The sequence below is a fragment of the Rhinopithecus roxellana genome, chromosome 7 (genome assembly GCF_007565055.1).
Source record: "Rhinopithecus roxellana isolate Shanxi Qingling chromosome 7, ASM756505v1, whole genome shotgun sequence".
In the NCBI taxonomy this organism is placed as follows: domain Eukaryota; kingdom Metazoa; phylum Chordata; class Mammalia; order Primates; family Cercopithecidae; genus Rhinopithecus; species Rhinopithecus roxellana.
Genome location: NC_044555.1, coordinates 55,036,530 through 55,059,801, shown reverse-complemented (window position 1 = coordinate 55,059,801; position 23,272 = coordinate 55,036,530).

Genomic DNA, 23,272 nt, shown 5'->3' with positions numbered 1-23,272 from the left:
TATGATATGAATCCACAGAACATGAAGCATTTTCAGACACCTTCTTTCTAGTTTTGATGTGGCTATATTCCATTTTTCCCCATATTCCTCAATGTTCTCCCAAATGTCCCTTTGCAGATTCTACAAAAAGAGTGTTTTTAACCTGCTGAGTTAAAAGAAAGGTTTACGAGTTGATGGGTGCAGCACACCAACATGGCATAAGTATACATATGTAACAAACCTGCACGTTATGCACATGTACCCTAGAAATTAAAGTATAAAAAAAAAAAGAAAGGTTTAACACTGTGAGTTGAATCCACACATCACAAAACCATTTCACAGAGAGCATCTTTCGAGTTTTTTACTGGGGATATTCTATTTTTCCCCATTGGCCTCAATGGGCTCCGAGATGTCTTTTTGCAGATTCTAGGAAAAGAGCTCAAAAGACAGGTTTAACTCTGTGAGATGAATCCACAAATCACAAAGCAGTTTCACAGATAGCTACTTTCTAGTTTTTATCTGGGGATATTCAGTTTTTCCCCATTGGCTTCAATGGGCTCTGAAATGCACCTTCGCAGACTCTAGAAAAACAGTGTTTCCAACCTGTTAATCAAAAGAAATGTTTAACTCTGTGCAATGAATTTGTACATCATAACGCAGGTTCTAAGACAGCTCCTTTCTAGTTTTTATCTGGGGATATTTTTTTCCCATAGGCCTCAAAGTGCTCTCAAATGTCCCTTTGCAGATTCTATGACAAGAGTGTTTCCAACTTGGTGAATAAAAGTGAAGTTTAACTCTGTGAAGTGAATTCACACATCACAAAAAAGTTTCAGAGATAGCCTCTTTCTACTTTTTATCTGGGTATATTTGTTTTTTCCTGTAGGCCACGATAGACTCTCAAATATCCTTTCCCAAATTCTACAAAAAGAGTGTTTCAAATCTGCTGACTCAAAAAAAATTGAACTCTATGGGATGAATTCATACCTCATCAAACAGTTTCACAGATAGATTATTTCTAGTTTTATCTGGGGATATGTGGTTTTTCCTTATAGGCCTCAATGTGCTCTCAAGTGTCCCTTTGAAGATTTCTCAAAAGGAGTGTTCTTATCTGGCTGAATCAAAAGAAACTTTTAACTCTGTGAGATGTATCCACACGTCAAAAAGCAGTTTCACAAATAGTTTCTTTGTAGTTTTTATCTTGAGATATTCAGTTTTTCCCCATAGGCTTTAATGGGCCCCTATCTGTCCCTTCAAAGATTTTTCAAAAAGAGTGTTCCCAAGACTGCTGAATCAAAAGAAAAGTTTAGGTCTGTGAGATGAATTTACAGAATACAAAGCAGATTCACAGACATCTTCTTTCTATTTTTTAGCTGGGTATATTCAGTTTTTCCCAATGGCCTCAATGGGATCCCAAATATTTCTTCGCAGATTCTAGAAAAAGACTTTTCCCATCTTGATGAGTCAAAGGAAAGGTTTACCTCTGTAAGATGAATCCACACATGACAAAGCAGTTTCACAGGTAGCTTCTTTCTAGGTTTTACTCGGGTATATTTGTTTTTTTCTATAGGTCTCAAGAGGCTCTTAAATATCCATTCGTAGATCCTACAGAAAGAGTGTTTCCAATCTGCTGAATCAAAAGAAAAGTTTAACTCTGTGACTTGAGTCCACACATTACAAAGCAATTTCACAGATAGCTTCTGTCTAGTTTTTATTTCGGGATATTTAGTTGTTCCCCTAGAACACAATAGGCTCTTAAATGTCCCTTCTCAGTTCCAACAAACAGAGTGTTTCCAGCTTCCTGAATTGAAAGAAAAGTTTAACTCTGTGGGATGAATCCTCAGATTGCAAATCAGTTTCACAGATGGCTTCTTTCCATTTTTTATCTGGGGATATTTGGATTTTCCCCATAGGCCAAAATGCGCTCCCAAATGTCCCTTTGCAGATTCTACAAAAAGAGTGTTTCCAATCTGCTGAATCAAAAAAATGTTTTAACTCTGTGAGATGAATCCACACATCACAAATCAGTTTCACAGATGGATTTTTTCTAGTTTTTATCTGGGGATATTCAGTTTTTCAACATTGGCCTTAAGGTGCTACCAAATGTGCCATTGCAGATTCAACGAAAAGAGTGCTTTCAACCTGCTGGATAAAAAAAAAGGTTTATCTCAGTGAGATAAATCCACACATCACAAAGCAGTTTCACAGATAGCTTATTGATAGAATTTATGTGGGGAAATTGTGTTTCTCCCCACAGGCCACATTGGGATCCAAAATGTTTCTTCGCAGATTCTACAAAAAGATTATTTCCAACCCAAAAAATCAAAAGAATGGATTAACTCTGTGAGATGAAGTCACAAATGACAAAGCAGTTTCACAGATAGCTTCTTTCTAGTTTTTATCTGGGGATATTCAGATTTTCTTGATAGGCAACAATGGGCTCCTAAAAGTCCCTTCACACATTTTAAAAGTAGAGTGTTCTTAACCTTCTGAATAAAAAGAAAGATTTAACTCTGTGAGATGAATCCACATTTCACAAAGCAGTTTCACAGGTAGCTTCTTTCTAGCTTTTACAAAGGAATTTTTTCCCCCACAGGCCACAAAGGGCTCCTAAATGTCCTTTCACAGACTCTACAAAAAGAGTGTTTCCAACCTGCTGAATCAAAAAACGTTTTGACTCTATGAGATAAATACACTCATTACCAAGCAGTTTCACAGGCAGCTTCTTTCTAGTTTTTATCTAGGGATATTCAGTTTTCAACCACAGGCCTCAATGTGGTCCCAAAGGACTCTTAGCAGATTCTACAAAAAGAGTGTTTCCAATGAGCTGAATCAATGGAAAGGCTTAACTCTGTGACATGAATCCACACATCAGAAAACAGACTCACAGGTAGCTTCTTTCTAGTTTTTATCTGAGGATATTCAGTTTTTTCCCAATAGGCCTCAATGGGCTCCCAAATGTCCCCACGCAGATTCTCCAAAAAGAGTATTTCCATCCTGCTGAATCAAAAGAAAGTTTTAACTCTGTGAGATGAATACACACATCACAAAGCAGTTTCACAGATAGCTTCTTTCTCGTTTTTCTGTGAGGATATTCGTTTTTTCCCCAAATGCCACAATGGGCTCTGAAAAGTCCCTTCTCAGAGTCTACAAAAAGAGTATTTCCAACCTGCTGTATCCAAAGAAAGGTCTATCCCTGGGAGAAGAATTCACACATCTCCAAGCTGTTTCACAGGTCGCTTCTTTCTAGGTTTTATCTGGGGAAATTTTGTTTCTCCTCTTACACCTCAGTGGGCTTTCAAGTAGTCCTTTGCTGTTTCTACAAAAAGAGTGATTCGAGCCTGCTCAATCAAAGGAAATGGTTAACTCTGTTAGTTGAATCCAAACATCATAAAGCAGTTTCACAGATAGCTTCTTTCTAGTTTCTATCTGGGGATATTCCGTTTTTCTCTAAAGGTCACAATCGGCTACCAAATATCCCTTCACAGATTCCACAAACAGAATGTTCCCAAGCTGCTGAATCAAAAAGAAAGTTTAACTCTGTGAGATGAATCCACACATCACCAAGCAGTTTCACAGAAAGCTCATTTCTAGTTTTTATCTGGGGATTTTCGGTTTTCTCCCATAGGCCCCAATGGGCTCCCAAATGTGCCTTCACAGATTCCACAAAAAAGAGACTTTCCAAGCAACTGAATCAAACGAAAGGCTTCACTCTGTGAGATGAATTCACACGTCACAAGGCAGTTTCACAGACACCTTCTTTCAGGTTTTTATATGTGGATATTCGGTGTTCCCCATAGACCTGAATGTGATTCCAAATGTCCCTTTGCAGATTCTACTAAAAGTGTGCTTCCTGCCTGGTGAATCAAATAAAATTTTATCTATGTGAGATGAGTCCAACCATCACCAAGCAGTTTCACAGATAGCTTCATTCTGGTTTTTACCCGGGATATTCAGTTTATCCCTAGAGGCCTCAATGGGCTACCAAATGTCCCTTCACAGATTCTATAAAAAGAGTGTTTACCATCTGCCGAATCAAAAGAAAAATTTAACCCTGAGAGATGAATTCACACATCAGAAATCAGTTTCAAAGACAGCTTCTGTCAAGTTTTTATCTGGGGATATTCTTTTATTCCCCATGGACTGAAGTACATGGACTCTGACATGTCCCTTCATAGCTACTAGAAAAAAAGTTTTTCCAACTTGCTGAATCAAATAAAGGTTTAACTCTTTGAGATGAATCCACACATTACAAAGCAGTTTCATGGATAGCTTCTTTCTACTTTTTATCTGGGGATATTCAGTTTTTCACCCTAAGCATCAGTCAGCTCCCAAATGTCCCTTTGAAGATTCTACTAAAGAAGTATTTTAAAACTTCTGAATCTAAAGAAAGGTTCAATTCTGTCAGATGAATCCACACATCTCAAAGCAGTTTCATAGATAGCTTCTTTCTAGTTTTTATCTGGGGATATTCTGTTGTTCTCCAAAGGCTACAGTGGGCTCCATATCCCATTTTTCACATAGCCCTTAATATGCTCCCATATGTCCCTTCACAGATTCTACAAAAAGAATGTTTCCACCCTGCTGAATCAAAAGAAAAGTTTAACTACGTGAGATGAGTCCACACATCATGAAGCAGTCTCTCAGAAAATTTCTTTAATGTTTACATCTTAGGATACAATCTTTCTCTTCATAGGCCTCAATGAGATTTCCAACGTTCATTTGCAGATTCTAAAAAGAGAAAGTCCTGACCGGGCATGGTGTCTCATGCCTATAATCCCAGCACTTGGGAGGCTGAGAGTGGCAGATTACAAGGTCGGGAGATCAAGACCATCCTGGCTAACATGATGAAACCCCGTCTCTATTGAAAACACAAAAAAATTAGACGGGTTTGGTGGTGGGCCCATGTAGTCCCAACTAGCTACCCAGGAGGCTGAGGCAGGAGAATGGCATGAACCAAGGAGGTGAAGTTTGCAATGAGCACCACTGAGCTCCAGTTCCAGGCCGGGTGAAAGAGTGAGAGTCTGTCTCAAAAAAATAAAAAAAAAAAAAAAAGAGAGAGAGTCTCCAACTTGTTGAATCAAAATAAATTTTTGGCTCTGTTTAATCCCCCAAGATGAATCCACACCGCACAAAGCAGTTTCACAGACAGCTTCTTTCTGGTTTTTATATGGGGAGATTTTGTTTTACCCCATAGGCCTCATTGGGATTCAAAATGTCCCTGCGCAGATTCTACGAAAACGGTGTTCCACATTGCTGAATCAAAACCGATGTTTGACCCTGTGTGATGAATACACACATCACAAAACAGTTTCACAGATATATTATTTTTAGTTTTTATCTAAGGATATTTGGTTTCTTCCCATATGCCCATATGGGCTCATAAATGTCCCTTTGCAGATTCTACAAAAAGATTGTTTCCAACCAGCCGAATCAAAGGATAGCTTTAACTCTGTTACATGAATCCACATATCACAAAGAAGTTTCACAGATACCTTCTTTAAAGTTTTCACCCTAGGATATTGGCTTTCTCTTCATAGGCTTCAGTGGGATTTGCAATGTCCATTTGCAGATTCTAAAAAGATAAAGTATCCAACTAGGTGAATCAAAATAAAAGTTTTATTCTGTGAGATGAATCCACACATCACCAAGTACTTTCACAGATAGCTTCCTTCTAGTTTTTATCTGGGGATATTTTTCTTTTCCTTTTAGAACTCAATGGGCTCCCAATTATCCCTTTCCAGATTCTACAAAAAGAGTATTTTCATCCTGATGAATGAAAAGAGAGGTTTAACTCTCTGAGATAAATCCACACATCACAAAGTAGTTTCACAGATAGCTTTTTTCTAGTTTTTATCAGGTGATATTCTGTTTTTCCCCATAGGCCTCAATGGGCTCTGAAATGTCCCTTCACAGATTCTACAAAAAGAGTGTTTCCAACCTACTGAATCAAAATAATGTTTCAACTCTGTGAGATGAATCCACACATCACAAAGTAGTTTCACAGAGAGCTTCTTTCTAGTATTTATCTGGACATATTTTGTTTTTCCCCATATACCCAAATGGGCTCCCGGATGTCCCATCACAGACCCTATGAAAAAAAGTATTTCCAACCTGCTGAATCTAAAGAAATATTTAACTCTGTGAGATGATTCCACACATTACAAAGCAGTTTCACAGATACCTTCTTTCTAATTTTTATCTGGGGATATTTGTGTTTCGCTATAGGCCTCAACTTACTCCCAAATGTCTCTTCACAGATTCTACAAAAAGAGTGTTTTTAACCTGCAGAAATAAAGAAATATTTACTTCTGTGAGATGAATCCACACATCACAAAGTAGTTTCACAGATAGCCTCTTTCTAGCTTTTGTTTGGGGATATTTCATTTCTTTCCACAAGCCAAAAGGGCTCCCAAATATTCCTTCAGAGATTCTACAAAAAGAGTGTTTCCAACTTGCTGAATCAAAAAAACGATTTAACTCTAAGATAGAATTCCAAACATCACTAAGCAGTTTCACAGACAGTTTCTTTTTAGTTTTTATGTTGGAATATTCAATTTTTCCCCATAGGCCTCAATGTGTTCACAAAATATTTCTTTGCCAATTCTACAAATAGAGTGTTTCCAAACAGCTGAATCAATCGAAATGCTTAACTCTGTGAGATGAACCCACACATCACAAAGCAGTCTCAAAGACAGCTTCATTCTGGTTTTTATCTGGGTATATTCTGTTTTTTCTTATAAGCCTCAGTGGACTCCGAAATGTCTCTTCACATATTCTACAAAAAGAGAATTTCCAACGTGCCTCATTGAACGATCGATTCAACTCCATACGATTAATGCACACAACAAAATGTAGTTTCACAGATACATTTTTTCTAGTTTTTATCTGGGAATATTCTGCTCTTCCCCATAGGCCTCAATAGGCTCTCAAATGTCCCTTCACAGATTCCACAAAAAAAGTTTTCCAAACTGGTGAATCAGAAGAGATGTTTAAGTCTGTGAGAAGAATCCACACATCACAAAGCAGTTTGGGTCTGTGAGATGAATCCACACATCAAAAAGCAGTTTCACAGATAGATTCTTTCTAGTTCTTAACCAGTGCTATTCAGTTTTTTCCCATAGGTACCAATAGACTTTCAAATGTCACTTCCCGTATTCTACACAAAAAGTGTTTCCAAGCAACTGAATCAAATGAAAGGTTTGACTCTGTTGGGTGAATCCACACATCACAAAGCAGTTTAACAGAGACCTTCCCTCTACTTTTTATCTGGGGATATTGGGTTTTTCCCCATATGCCTCAATGTGATCTCATATGTCCCTTCACAGATTCTACAAAAAGAGTGTTTCCAACCTGTTGAATTAAAAGAAAGGTTTAACTACCTGAGATGAATTTACACATCACCAAGCAGTTTCACAGATAGCTTCTTTCTAGTTTTCATCTGATGATATTCAGTTTTTCCCCATAGGCCTCAATGGGCTCCAAAATGTTGTTTCATGAATTTTACAAATTCCAACTTGCTGAATCATAAGAAAGGATTAACTCTGAGATGAATTCACACATCACCAAGCTGTTTCACAGATAACTTCTTTCTAGTTACTATTTGGGGAGATTCTGTTTTTCCCCATAGGCCACAACAGGCTCCCAAATGTCCCTTTGCCAATTCTCCAAAAGAGTGTTTCCAATCTGAAAAATCAAAAGAAAGTTTTAACTCTGTGAAATAAATCCACACATGACAAAGCATTTTCACAGAGACCTTCTTTCTAGTTTTTATCTGGAGATATTTGCTTTTTCCCAATAGACATCCATGGGCTCTCAAATGTACTTTCGCAGATTCTACAAAAAAGTATTTTCAACCTGCTGAATCAAAAGAAAGATTAACTGTCAGATGAATCCACACATCTAAATCAGTTTCACAGACAGTTTTTATTCTTTCTAGTTTTTATCTGGTGATATTCTGTTTTTCTTCAAAGTCCTCAATGAGCTCCAAATTGCCTTTCACAGATTCTACCAAAAGAGTGTTTCCAACATGCTGAATTTAAGAAAGGTTTAACTCTGTGATATGTATTCAGACATCACAAAGCAGTCTCATGGATAGCTTCTTTCTAGTTTTCATCTGGGGATATTAACTTCTTCCTTATAAACCTCAATGGGCTCTCAAGTGTCCCTTCACAGATTCTACAAAAAGAGTGTTTCCAAACTGCTGATTCAAAATAAAGTTTTAACTCTATTAGATGAATCCACACAACACAAAGCAGTTTCACAGATAGCTGCCTTCTGGTTTTATCCAGGGATGTTTGATTTTTCCCCATAGGACTCAATGGGATCCTAAATGTCCCTGCACAGATTCTATGAAAAGAGGGTTTCCAATCTGCTGAATCAAAACTGAGGTTTAATTCTTTCTGATGAATATACACATCACAAAGCAGTTTCACAGATAGATTATTTTATCTGGAGATATTCAGTATTTTCCCATGCAACCACATGGGATCCCAAATGTCCCTTTGCAGATTCCACAAAAAGGGTGTTTCCAACCAGCTATATCAAATAATAGGTTTAACTCTTTTAGATAAATCCACATATCAAACAGAAGTTTCACAGATAGCTTCTTTATCGTTTTCATCTTAGGATATTGTGTTTCTCTTCACAGGTCTCAGTGGGAATTCCAATGTCCCTTCCCAGATTCTACAAAGAGACAGTCTCCACCTTGTTGAAACAAAAGAAACGTTTAGCTCAGTGAGATGATCCACATATTACCAAGTCGTTTCAAAGATAACTTCTTTCTAATTTTTAATCTGGGGATATTTGGTTTTTCCCTTTAGGGCTCAATGGGCTCCAAAATGTCCCTTTCCAGATTCTGCAAAAAGGGTGTTTCCATCCTGCTGAATCAAAAGAGAGTTTTAATCTTGTTAGATGAATCCACACATCACAAAGTAGTTTCACAGATAGCTTCTTTCTAGTTGTTATCTGGGGATATACTATTTTTCCCCCTAGACAACAATGGGCTCCGAAATGTATCTTTGCAGATTCAACAAAAAGAGTTTTTACAACCTGCTGAATCAGATAAAAAAATTAACTCTTTGAGATGAATCCACACATTAAGCAGCCGTTTCACACATAGCTTCTTTCTCGTATTCATCTGGAGATATTTGGTTTTTCCCCATAGGCCCAAATTTGCTCCCAAATATCTCTTTGCAGATGCTATGAAAACAGTATTCCCAATCTGCTGAATGAAAAAAAAAAATTAACTCTGTGAAATGAATCCACACATCACATAGCGGTTTCACAGATACCTTCTTTCAGGTTTTTATCTGGGGATATTCAGTTTTTCCCTGTAGGCCTCAATATATTCCAAAATGTCTCTTTGCAGCTTCTATAAAAATAGTGTTCTTAACCTGCTGGAAAAAAAAGAAAGGTTTACCTCTGTGCAATGAATCCATATGTCACAAAGCAGTTTCACAGGTAGCTTCTTTCTAGTTTTGTCTGTGAATATTTGGCTTTTCCCCATAGTCCTCAATTGGTTCCCAATGTCCCTTCATAAATTCTAGGAAAAAAAGAGTGTTTCCAACCTGCTGAATCAAAAGACATGTCTATCTCTGTGAGATACCTCATAAAGCCATTTCACAGAGAGTTTATTTTCTAGTTTTTATTAGAGGTTGTTAAGTTTTTCCCTATAGGCCTCAAAGGGCTTCCAAGTGTCCCTTCACTCATTGTACAAAAAAGTGTTTCTAACTTACCAATTCAAAGGAAGGGTTTAACTCTCTGAGATGAATCCACACATCACAAAGCAGTTTCTCAGATAGCTTCTTTCTAGTTTTGGTCTAGTGATATTCTGTGTTTCCCACATGCCTGAGTTCACTACAAATTGTCCTTTCGGGGTTTCTACAAAAAGAGTGTTTCCTACATGCAGGATCAAAAGAAATTTTTAAAGTCTGTGCAATGAACACATATACCATAAAGCAGTTTCACAGGTAGCCTCTGTCTAGTTTTTATCTAGGGATATTCATTTTTTACCCCATAGGACTTAAAGGATTCCAAATGTCATTTCGTAGATTCTAGAAAAAAAGTGTTTCCAACTGCTGAATAAAAAGCAACCTTTAACTCTGTGAGGTGAACCCACACATCACAAAGAAGTTTCACAGATAGCTTCTTTAGATTTTTTCTGGGGATATTTGCTTTTTCCCCATAAGCCTCAAGTCCTTCAATATCTCACTTTGCAGACACTCCACAAAGAGTGTTTCCAAAATGGTGAATGTATAGAAAGTTTAAACTCTGAGATGAGCATACACATCACAAAGCAATTTCACATAGAAGTTCTTTCTAGTTTTTGTCTGGGTATATTTGTTTTTTTTCTCATAGGCCTCAATGGGCTCCTAAATGACTTTCAGGGATTCTCAAAAAAGATTGTTTCCAACCAGGTAAATCGAAAAAAATTTTAACTCTGTGTGATGAATCCACACATCACAAAGCAGTTTCACAGAGAGCATCTTTCTACTTTTTGTCTAAAGATATTTTCTTTTTCACAATAGGCCTTAATACACTCCCAAATATCCCTTCGCAGATTCTACAAAAACAGTGTTTACAAACAGCTGAGTGGAATGAGAGGTTTAACTTTTTGACATGAATGCACACATCACAAAGTGGTTACTCAGATGGCTTCCTTCTGGTTTTTATCCTGGGCTGTTCGATTTTTCGCCATTCACCTCAAAGAGCTATAAAATGTCCATTAGCAAAATGGACAAAAACAGTGTTTCCAAACTGCTGGATCAAAAGAAAGGTTTGACTGTGTGAGTTGAATGCACACATCACAAAACAGTTTGTCAGAAATCTTCTTTCTAGTTTTTAATCCGAAGATATTTTCTTTTTCACCATAAGCCTCAATGCACTCCCAACTATCCCTTCACAGATTCTACAAAAAGAGTGTTTCCAAACTGCTGGCTGAAAAGAAAAGTTTAACTCAGAGGGATAAATGCACACATCACAAAGCGGTTCCTCAGATCACTTCCTTCTAGTTTTTATCCTGGGATATTCCCTTTGTCTCCATTGGACTCAATGAGCTCCCAAACGTCCATTCACACAATGGACAAAAACAGTGTTTCCAAGCCGCTGCATCAGAAGACAGGTTTGACTCTGTTGAGATGAATGCTCACACACAAAGCATTTTCTCAGAAAGCTTCTTTCTAATTTTTATCTGATGATATTTTCTTTTCACCATAAGTCACAATGCACTCCCAAATTCTACAAAAAGATTGTTTCCAAACTGCTCAATGAAAACAAAATTTTAACTCTTTGAGATGAAATCAAACATCATCAAGCTGCTCCTCAAAGAGCTTCCTTCTAGTTTTTATCCTGGGTTTTTTGCTGTGTCACTTTTGTCCTCAATGAGCTCCCAAAGGTCCATTCGCAGAATGGACAAAATGGAGTTTCCAAACAGCTGATTCAAAAGAAAGGTGTAACTCTGTGACATGAATGCACACATCACAAAGCAGTTTCTCAGAAAGCTTCTCTCTACTTTTTATCTAGAGATATTTTCTTTTTCATCACAGCCCTCAATGCACTCCCAAATATCCCTTCACAGATTCTACAAAAATAGTGTTTCCAAACCACTGAATGAAAAGAAAAGTTTAACTCTGTGACATGAATGCACACATCACAAAGCGGTTTCACAGATAGCTTCCTTCCAGTTTTTATGCTGAGATATTCAAATTTTTGCCATTGGCCTCAATGAGCTCCTGAATGTCCTTTCACAAAATGGACTAAAACAGGTTCCAAACAGCTGAATCAAACAAAAGGTTGAACTTTGTGAGGTGAATGCCCACATCACAAAGCAGTTTCATAGAAAACTTCTTTGTACTTTTTATCTGAAATATTTTCTTTTTCACCAAAGACCTCAATGCACTCCCAAATATCCCTTCACATATTGTACAAAAGCGGTGCTTACAAACAGCTGAGTGGAATGAAATGTTTAACTTTTCTACATGAATGTACACATGACAAAGCGATTTCTCAGATAGTTTACTTCTAGTTTTCATCCTGGACTGTTCTATTTTTCGCCATTTCCCTCAAAGAGCTCGAAAATGTCTATTCGCAGAATAGACAAAAACAGTGTTTCCAAACTGCTGAATAAAAGGAAATTTTAACTCTGTGAGGTAAATGCTCACATCACAAAGCAGCTTCTCAGAAAGCATCTTTCTTGTTTTTATCTGAAGCTATTTTTCTTTTCACAGTAAGCCTCAATGCTCTCCAAAATATCCCTCCGTAGATTCTACAACAGCAGTGTTTCCAAACTGCTGAATGAAAAAAAAGGTTTAACTCTGTGAGCCGAATGATCACATAACCAAGCAGTTTCTCAGATAGTTTCCTTCTAGATTTTAACCAGGGATATTCCATTTTGTGCCATTGGTATCAAAAAGCTCCCAAATGTCAATTTGCAGAATGGAAAAAACAGTATTTCCAAAGTGCTGAAGGAAAAGAAAGGTTTACCTCTGTGAAATGAATGCACATGTCAAAAAGCAGTTTCTCAGAAAACTTCTTTCTAGTTTTTATCATGGTATATTCACTTTTTTGGTTTTGGCCTCAATGAGCTCCCAAATGTCCATTCACAGAATGGACAAAAACAGTGTTTCCAAACTGCTGAATTAGAAGGAAGTTTTAACTCTGCAAGTTGATTGCACACATCACAAAGCGCTTTCTCAGAGATCTTCCTGCTAGATTTTATCCTGGGATATTCGATTTTTTTTGCCATTGTCTTCAATAAGGTACCCAATGTCCATTCACAGAATGGACAAGAGCAGTGTTTCCAAACTGCTGAATCAAAAGAAATGTTTATCCCTGTGAAGTGAATGCACCCATCACAAAGCAGTTTCTCAGAAAGCTTCTTTCTGGATTTTTCTGAAAATGTATTATTTTTCACCATAGACCTCAATGCACTACCAAATATCCCTTCATATATTCTACAAAAACAGTGTTTCCAGAGTGCTAAATAAAAAGAATGGTTGAACTCTGTGAGATGAATGTACACATCACAATGCAGTTTCTCAGAAAGGTTCTTTCCCATGTTTATCTGAATATATTTTCTTTTTCACCATAGACCTCAATGCGCTTCAAAATATCCCTCCCAGATTCTTCAAAGACTGTTCCCAAACAGTTCAGTGTAAAGGAAGGTTTAACACTGTGAGATGAATGCACACATCCCAAAGCAGTTTATAAAATAGCTTCCTTACAGTTTTTATCCAGGGATATTCTCTTTTTCCCAGTTGGCTTCAATAAGCTCCCAAATGTCCTGTTGCAGAATGGACAAAAACAGTGTTTCCAAATGGCTGAATCAAAAAAAGTTTTAACTCTAAGGTGAATGGCCACATCACAAAGTACTTTCTCAGAAAGCTTCTTTCCAGTTTTTATCTGAAAATATTGTCTTTTTGACGAAAAGCCTCATTGTGCTCCCAAATATCCCTTCACAGTTTGTTAAAAAAAAAATAGTGTTTTCAAACCGGTGAATGAAAAGAAATGTTTAACTCAGTGAGATGAGTGCACACATCACAAAGCAGTTCCTCAGATAGCTTCCTTTTAGTTTTTATCCTGGGATATTCGAATTTTCGCCATTGGCCTCAATGAGCTCCCAAATGTCCATTGGCAGAATGGACAGAAACAGTGTTTCCAAACTGCTGCATCAAAAGAAAGATTCATCTCTGTGAGGTGACTGCAGACATCACAAAGCAGTTATTGAGAAAGCTTCTTTCTAGTTTTTATCTGAAGATATTCTCTTTTTCACCCTAGGAATCAATGCACTCCAAAATATTCCTTCACAGATTCTAGAGAATAGTTTTTCCAAACTTCTGAATGAAAAGAAAATTTTAACTCTCCAGGATGAATGCACTCATTACAAAGTAGTTCCTCAGATAGCTTTCTTCTAGTTTTTGTCCTGGGATTTTTGCTTTTTTGCCATTGGTCTCAATGTGCTCCCAAATGAGCATTCCCATAATGGAAAAAAACTGTTTCCATACTGCCGCATCAAAACAATTGTTTAACTCTGTGATGTGATTGCACACATCACAAAGTAGTTTCCCAGAAAGCTTCTTTCTAGTGTTTATCTGAAGATATAACCTTTCTCACCATAGGCCTCAATGCACTCCCAAATATCCCTTTACAGGTTCTATGGAAACAGTGTTACCAAACAGTTGAAAGAAAAGAAAGGTTTAACTCTGTGACATGAATGCACACATCACCAAGCAGGTTTTCACATAGCTTCTTTCAAGTTTTTTCTTGATATATTCACTTTTTTGCCTTTGGCCTCAATGAGCTCCCAAATGTCCTTTCAGAGAATGAACAAAAACAGTGTTTCCAAACTGCTGAATGAAAAGAAAGGTTTAACTCTGTGAGTTGAATGTACACATCACAATGCAGTTTCTCAGGTAGTTTCCTTCTAGTTTTCATCCTGGAATATACACTTTTTCACCATTGGCCTCAATGAGCTCCCAAATGTCCATTCACAGAATAGACAAAAACAGAATTTCCAAACTGCTGAATCAAAAGGAAGGTTTAGCTCTCTGAGATGAATGCACAGTTCACAAAGCAGTTTTCAGATATCTTCTTTCTAGTTTCTATCTTAAGATATTTTCTTTTCCACCATAGGCCTCACTGTGCTCCCTAATAGCCTTTTGCAGTTTCTACAAAGGAGAGCTTCCAAACAGCTAAATTAAAAGAAAAAATTTAACTCAGAGAGATGAATGCATTCATCACAAAGCGGTTCCTCAGATACCTTCTTTCTACTTTTTATCAAGGGATATTTGATTTTTCACCTTTGGCCTCAATGAGCTACCAAGTGTCCATTCTCAGAATGGAGAAGCACAGTCTTTCCAAACCGCTGAATCAAAAGAAAGGTAACTTTGTGAGATGAATGCACACATCACAAAGCATTTTCTTATTAAGTTCCTTTCTAGTGCTTACGTGAGGGTATTTTCTTTTTTACCATAAGGCTCAATGCGCTCCCAAATATCAGCTTGCAGATTTTACCAAAACAGTGTTTCCAAAACTCTGAATGAAAAGAAAGGTTTAACTCTGTGAGATGAATGCCAGCATCACAAAGCAGTTTCCCTGATAGCTTCGTTGTAGATTTTTTTGCTGGAATATTCACTTTTTTGCCATTGACCACTATGAGCTCTCAAATGTATGTTTGCAGAGTGGACAAAAACGGTTGCTCCAAACTGCTGAATCAAAAGAAATATTTAACTCTGTGAGATGAATGCAGACATAACAAAGCAATTTCTCAGATAACTTCTTTCTAGTTTTTATCTGAAGATAATTTGTTTTTCACCATAGGCCTCAAAGAACTCCCAAACATCCCTTCACAGAATCTACAAGAACACTGTTTCCAAACTTCTGAATGAAAAGAAAGGTTTATCTCTGCGAGATGAATGCACATCACAAATCAGTTTTACAGATAGCTTCCTTCTAGTTTTTTATCCTGGGATAATCACTTCTTCTCCTTTGGCCTCAGTGAACTCCCAAATGTCCATTCATAGAATGGACAAAAACAGTGTTTCCAAACTGCTGAATCACAAGAAATGTTTGACTCTGTGAGAGAAATGCATGTATCACAAAGCAGATTCTCAGAAAAATTCTTATTAGCTTTTATCTGAAGATATTTTCTTTTTCACCATAAGCCTCAATGCAGTCCCCAATATCCCTTCACAGATTCCACAAAAACAGTGTTTCAAAACTACTGAATGAAAAGAAATGTTTCACTCTGCAAGATGAATCCACACATCACCAAGTAGTTTCACAGACAGCTTCTTTCTAGTTTTTATTTGGCAATATTCTATTTTTCACAATTGGCCTTATTGGACTCCCTAATATTTCCTCTCATATCCTATAAAAAAGTGTTTCCTACCTACTGAATCAAAAGAAAGTTTTAGCTTGGTGAGATGAATTCACACATCACCAATCAGTTTCACAGATTGATTCCTTCTAGTTTTTATCCCAGGATATTCTGTTTTTCTGCATAGACCTCAATTGAATTGCAAATGTCCCTTCGCATCTTTTCCAAAAAGAGTGTTCCCAACCTGGTGAATCTCAAGAAAGTTTTAACTCTGTGAGATTAATCCACACATCACCAAGCAGTTTCACAGAGAGCTTCTTTCTACTATGTAACTGGAGATATTTGGGTTTTCCCCATAGGCCTCAATGGGCTCCAAAATGTCCCTTTGCAGATTCTACTAAAAGAGGTTTTCCAACCTGCTGAATGAAAAGAAAGTTTTAACTCTTTGAAATGGATCCACATATCACAGAGCAGTTTCACAGATAACTTCTTTCTAGTTTTTATCTGGGGATTTTTCAGTTTTCCCCATAGGCCTCAATGGGCTCCCAATGCTCCCTTTGCAGAAGTTGCAAGAAAGGTGTCTCCAATTTACTGACTCATAGAAAGGTTTAACTCTGAGATGAATCCACACGTCACCAAGCAATTTCACAGATAGTTTCTTACTAGTTTTTATCTGGAGATATTCATTTTTTCCCTTTGGTGTCAATGGGATCCCAAATGTTCATTCGGAGATTCTACAAAAAGAGTGGTTCCAAGTTGGTGAATGCAAAGATAGTTTTAACTCCATGACACGAATCCACACATCACACAGCAGTTTAACTCATAGCTTGTTTCTAGTTTTCTTCGAACCTAGGCCACAGTGGGATCTCTACTGTTTTTTGGCAGATTCTACAAAAAGAGTTTTTACAACCTGCTGAATCAAAAGAAAGCATTAACTCTGCACATTGAATCCACACATCTTAAAGCAGTGTCACAGATATCTTCTTTTTAGTTTTTATCTGGAGATATTAGTATTTTCTATTAGACTTCAATGGGATCCCAAATATTTCTTCACAGATTCTACCAAAAAAGTGTTTTTAACTTGCTGAATCAAAAGAAACCTTTAACTATGTGAGATGATTCCACACATCAGCAAGCAGCTTCACAGATAACTTCTTTCCGTTTTTTATGTGGGGATATTCGTTTTTTCCCCATGGGCCTCAAAGGGCTCCCATATACTCTTTCACAAATTCTACAAAAAGAAATCAATGGGCTTCCAAATGTCCCTTTGCACATTCTACAAAAAGAGTGTTTCCAACTTGCTGAATCAAAAGAAAGGTTTAATTTTGTGAGATGAATCCACACATTACCAAGCCATTTCACAGATATCTTTCTAGTTCTTATCTGAAGATATTCATTTTTTCCCAATATGCCTCATTGGGCTCCCAAATGTCCCTTTGCAGTTTCTTCAAAAAGTGTCTCCAACTTCGTGAAACAAAGAAAAGTTTAACTCTATGGGATGAATACACACATCACCAAGCAGTTTCACAGATAGCTTCTTTCTAATTTTGATCTCCGGATATTCGGTTTTTCCCCATAGGCTTCAATGAGCTTGAAAACTCCATTTGTAGATTCTACAAAAGAGTGTTTCGAACCTACTGTATCAAAAGAAAGTTTTAACATTGTGAGATGACTCCAAATATCACCAAGCCATTTCACAGATTGCTTCTTTCTAGTTTTTATCTGCAGATATTCGTTTTCCCCCATAATAATCAATGGGCTCTGAAAACTCTTTCCACAAATTCTACAAAAAGAGTGTTTCCAAACTGTTGAATCAAAAAAAGGCTTAACTCTGGGAGATGGATCCACAATCCACTAAGCAGTTTCACGGATATCCTCTTTCTAGTTTTTATCTGGGTATATTTGCTCCTTCTCCATTAGTCTCAAAGGACTCCCTAATGTCCCTTTGCAGAATTTACAAAGATAGTGCTTCCAACCTGCTGAACCAAAAGAAAGATTTAACTCTGTAAGATGAATCCACCAATCACAAAGCTGTTGAAAAGACACTTCTTTGTGTTTTTTATCTGGAAATATTCGTTTTTCCCCATAGTCCTCAATGGGCTCCCAAATGTCCCTTCGCAGATTCTGCAAAAAGAGTGTCTTCAACATGCTGAATCAAAAGAAAGGTTTAGCTCTGTGACATGAACCCACACATCAACAAGCAGTTTCCAAGATAGCTTCTTTCTAGTTTCTATCTGGGGATTTTCTAGTTGTCCTCCTAGACCTCAATGTACACCCGAATGTCCCTTTGCAGATTCTACAAAGAGAGTTCTTCCAACCTGCTGAATCAAAAGAAAGGATTAACCCTCTGAGATGAATCTACACATCAACAAGCAGCTTCACAGATTGATTCTTTCTAGTTTTGTCTGGAAAAAATTTGGTTATTCTCCATAGACCACCAAGGGCTCCCAAATGTCCCTTCACAGATTTTACAAAAAGAGAGTTTCCAACCTGCTCAATCAAAAGAAAGGTTTAATTTTGTGAGATGAATTCACACATCTCAAAGCTGTTTCACAGATACCGTCCTTCTAGTTTCTATCTTGGGATAGTCAGTTTTTCCTCTTAGGCCTCAGTGCTGTCCAAAACGTTCCTTTGAAGATTCTCCAAAAACAGTGTTTCCAACCTGCTGAACCAAAAGAAAGGCGTATTCAGGGCTCTGAAGTGTCCCTTTGCAGATTCTACAAAAATAGTTGTCTAGCCAGCTGAATCAAAAGAAAATTTTACCTCTGTGAAGTGAATCCAAACATCACCAAGCAGTTTCACAGACAGCTTCTTTCTAGTTTGTAAGTGGGGATTTTCTTTTTTTCTTTCCCTGGGCTACAATAAACTCAAATATGTCTCTTTGGAGATTCTGCAAAAAGAGTGTTTCCAACCTGCTTAACTAAAATAAAAGTTTAAATTTGTGATATTAATCCACATATCACCAAGCAGTTTCACAGATAGGTTCTTTCTACTTTCTATCTGGAGATATTTGCTTTCTTCCCAAAGGTGTCAAAGGCACCAAAAAGTCACTTCATATATTTTACAAGAAGAGAGTTTTCATCTGCTGAGTCTAGAGAAAGTTTTTTTCTCTGTGAGATGAATCCACACATCACCAAGCATTTTGACAGATAGCTTCTTTCTATTATGTACCTGAGGAATTTCTATTTTTAACACCAGGCCTCAATAGACCCCAAAATGTCCCTTTGCAGATTATACAAAAAGAGTCTTTCCAACTTGCTGAATAAAAAAGAAATGTTTAACCCTTGAGATGAATCTACACATCACAAAGCAGTTTCACAGATTGCTTCCTTCTAATTTTAATCTGGGAATGTTCAGTTTTTCCCCAAAGGCCTCAATAGGCTTTGAAAAGTTTGTTCACAGATTCTACAAAAAGAGTGTTTCCAACCTGCTGAATCAAAAGAAAGGTTTACTTCTGTGAGATGAATCTTCACATCACCAAGCAGTTTCTTTTTTTTTTTTTTTTTTTGAGATGGAGTCTCGCTCTGTCACCCAGGCTGGAGTGCAGTGGCCAGATCTCAGCTCACTGCAAGCTCTGCCTCCCGAGTTCATGCCATTCTCCTGCCTCCCGAGTAGCTGGGACTACAGGTGCCACCACCTCGCCTGGCTAGTTTTTTGTATTTTAAGTAGAGATGGGGTTTCACCGTGTTAGCCAGATGGTCTCGATCTCCTGACCTCGTGATCCACCCGTCTCGGCCTCCCAAAGTGCTGGGATTACAAGCTTGAGCCACCGCGCCCGGCCAGCAGTTTCACAGATAGCTTCTTTCTAGTTTTTATCTGAGAATATTTGGTTTTTCCCCTTAGGCCTTAATGGGCTCCAAAATGTCTCTTAGCAGATTCTACAAAAGAAGTCTTCTGAACCTGCTGAATCAAAACAAAGGTTTAACTCTGTGAGATGAATCTACATATCACCAAGCAGTGCCACGGATACCTTATTTCTAGTTTGTAAGTGAAGATATTCTGTTTTTAATACTTGGCCTCAATGAACTCCCGAATGTCCCTTCACAGATTCTGCAAAAAGAGTGTTTCCAAACTGCTGAATCAAAAGAAAGGGTTAACTCTGTCAGATGAACGCACACATCACCAAGCACTTTCAGAGATAGCCGCTTACCAGTTTTTATCTGGGGATATTCACTTTTTCCACATAGGTCACAATGGGCTCCCAAATGTCCTTTCTCAGATTCTACAAAAAGAGTACTTCCAACCTGCTGAATCAAAAGAAAGGTTTAACTCTATGAGATGAATCAACATATCAGCAAGCAGTTTCACAGATAGATTCTTTCTAGTTTTTATCTGGGTATATTGGTTTTTTCCCCATAGGCCACAGTGGGCTCCCAATTGTGCCTTCACAGATTCTTCAAAAAAGTAACTCCAACCTGCTGAACCAAAAGAAAGTTTTAAATCTGTGAGATGATCGTCACATCACCAAGCAGTTGCTTTCTAGTTTTTATCTAGAGAGATTCACTTTTTCCTCATAGACCTCCGTGGGCTTTGAAATCTCTATTTGCAGATTCTACAAAGTGTTTTCAACCTGCTGAATCAAAAGAAAGTTTGAACTCTGTGAGATGAATTCACACATCACAAAGCAAAACTGCTTTGCAAAACTACAAATAGCGTCTTCCTGGTTTTTTTCTGAGGATGTACATTTTTTTTTCCATAGGCCTCATTGCACTCCCAAATATCCATTCACATATTCTACAAAAAGAATGTGTCCAACCTGCTGAATCAAAAGAAAGTTTTAACTCTGTAAGATGAATTCACACATCACCAAACAGTTTCACAGTTAGCTTCCTGCTAGTTTTTATCTGGTGATATTCAGATTTTGCCCCTAGGCCTCGATGGGCACCCAAATGTTTCTTCAAATAGTCTACAAAAAGAGAGTCTTCCACTTGCTGAATCAAAAGAAAAGTTTAACTCTATGAGATGAATCCACACATTCCCAAGCAGTTTCACAAATAGCTTCTTTCTAGTTTTTATCTGGAAATATTTGGTTTTACTCCATAGGCCTCAATGGGCTCCCAAATATCTCTTTGCAGATTCTACAAAAACAGTGCTTCCAACATGCTGAATCAAAACACAGTTTTACGCCTGTTAGGTGAATCCACATATCACCAAGTTGTTTCACAGATTACTTCTTCCTAGTGTTTATCTAAAGATATTTTGTTTTTTCCCATAAGCCTCTAAGGGATCTGAAATATCTCTTTGCAGATTCTACAAAGAGAGTGTTTCACACCTGCTAAATCAAAGAAAGGTGTTTCTCTGTGAGATGCATACAAACATCACAAAGGTGTGATGTGTAGGTGATTTCACAGGTAGCTTCTTTCTAGTTTTTATATGGGGTTATTCCGTTTTTCTCCATTGGCCACAACTGCTCCAAATGTATTTTCACAGATTCTAGAAAAAGAGGGTTTGCAATCTGCTGATTCAAAAGAAAAGTTTAACTCTGTGAGATAAATATACACAATATGAAGCAGTTTTGCAGATACTTTCTTTCTAGTTTTTACCTGGGAGTATGTCATTTTTTCCAATAGGCCTTAATGGGTTCCCAAATGTTCCTTTGAAGATTCTATGAAAAGATAGTTTTCAACCTGCTGAATCAAAAGAAAGGTCTAACTATGGGAGATGAATCCGCACATTACAAGCAGTTTTACTGATAGCTACTTTTTGGTTTTTATCTGGGGATATTAACTTTTTCCCCATAGGACTCAATGAGCTCCCAAATTTCCCTTCACAGACTCTACAAAAAAAAAAAAGTGTTTCCTACCCTGCTGTTTCAAAAGAAAGGTTTAAATCTGTGAAATGAATCCACACATCCCAAATCAGTTTCACAGATAGCTTCTTTCAGCTTTTTATCTGGGGATATTCAGTTTTTCTCCATAGGCCTCAAAGGACACCCAAATGTCGTTTTAACTGATTCTACAAAAAGAGTGTTTCTAACTTGCTGAATGAAAAGAAAGTTTCACTTCTGTGATATTAATCCACATATCACCAAGCAAATCACAGATAGCTTCTTTCCATCTTCTACCTGGGGATATTCTGTTTATTCCCCTAGGCCTCAATGGGGTCCCAAATGTCCCTTCACAGATACTACAAAAATAGTGTTTCCAACCAACTGAATCAAATATAGGTTTAACTATGTGAGATGAATCCACACATCACCAAGCAGTTTCACAGATAACCTTTTTCTAGTTTTCATCTCGAGATAGTCGGTTTTTCCCCATAGGCCTCCATGAACTCCCCAAAGCCCCTTTGCAGTTGCTACAAAACGAGGGACTCCAACCTGTGGAATCAAAAGAAAAGTTTAACTCTATTAAATGAATCCAAACATCTGAAGGCCATTTCACAGATAGCTTTTTTCCAGTTTTCATCTGGGCACATTCTGTGTTTCCCCACAGGCCTCAACGGGCTTTCAATTGCCCCTATGCAGCTTCTACAAAAAAAGTTGTTATGACCTGCTAAATCAAATAATAATAATAATAATAATTAAATCTGTGAGATGAATCCACACATCAGCAACCGGATTCTCAGATGGCTACTTTCTATTTATTATCTGAAGACATTTTGTTTTCCTCAATGGGTTCTTAAATGTCTCTTCATAGATTCTACAAAAAAAAGTGATTCCAACCTGTCAAATGTAAAGAAGGCTTTAACTCTGAGAGTTGAATCCACAAATGAGCAGTTTCACAGATAGCTTCTTTCTAGTTTTTATCTGAAAATAGTCAGTTTTCCTCATGGGACTCAATGGGATTTCAAATATTTCTTCATAGATAATATAAAAGAAGTGTTTCCTACCTGGTGAATAAAAAGCAAAGTTTGTTTTGGGGAGATGAATCCACACATCGCCAAGCAGTTTCACAGAAAAATTCTTTCTAGTTTTTATCTGGGGTTGTTTGCTTTTTCCACAAAGGCCTTAATGGGCTCCCAAATGTCCCTCTGCAGATTCGACAAAAAGAGTATTTCCAAGCTGTTGAATACAAAGAAAGGGTTAGCTCTGTGAAATGAACTCACACATCCCGACGTAGTTTCACAGATAGCTTCTTTCTAGTTTTTATCTTGGGATATTCGGTTTTTCCTTAGAAGCATCAATGTGCTCCCAAATGTCCCTTTGTAGATTCTGCAAAAAGGTATTCCAACATGCTGAATGAAAAGAAATTTTTAACTCTGTGAGGTGAATTCACATAACAAACTAGTATCACAGATAGCATTTTTCTAGTTTATACCTAGCGATATTCTGTTTTTCCAAAAATACTTCAATAAGATCCCAAATGACCCCATGCAAATTCTACAAAAAGTTTTTAACGTGCTGAATCAAAGGATAAGTTCAACTCTGTGAGTTGAATCCCCACAACTTAAAGAAGTTTCACAGATAGTTTCTTTCTAATTTTTACCTGGAAATATTAGTTTTTTCCCCATAGACCTCATTGCAATCCAGAATGTCCC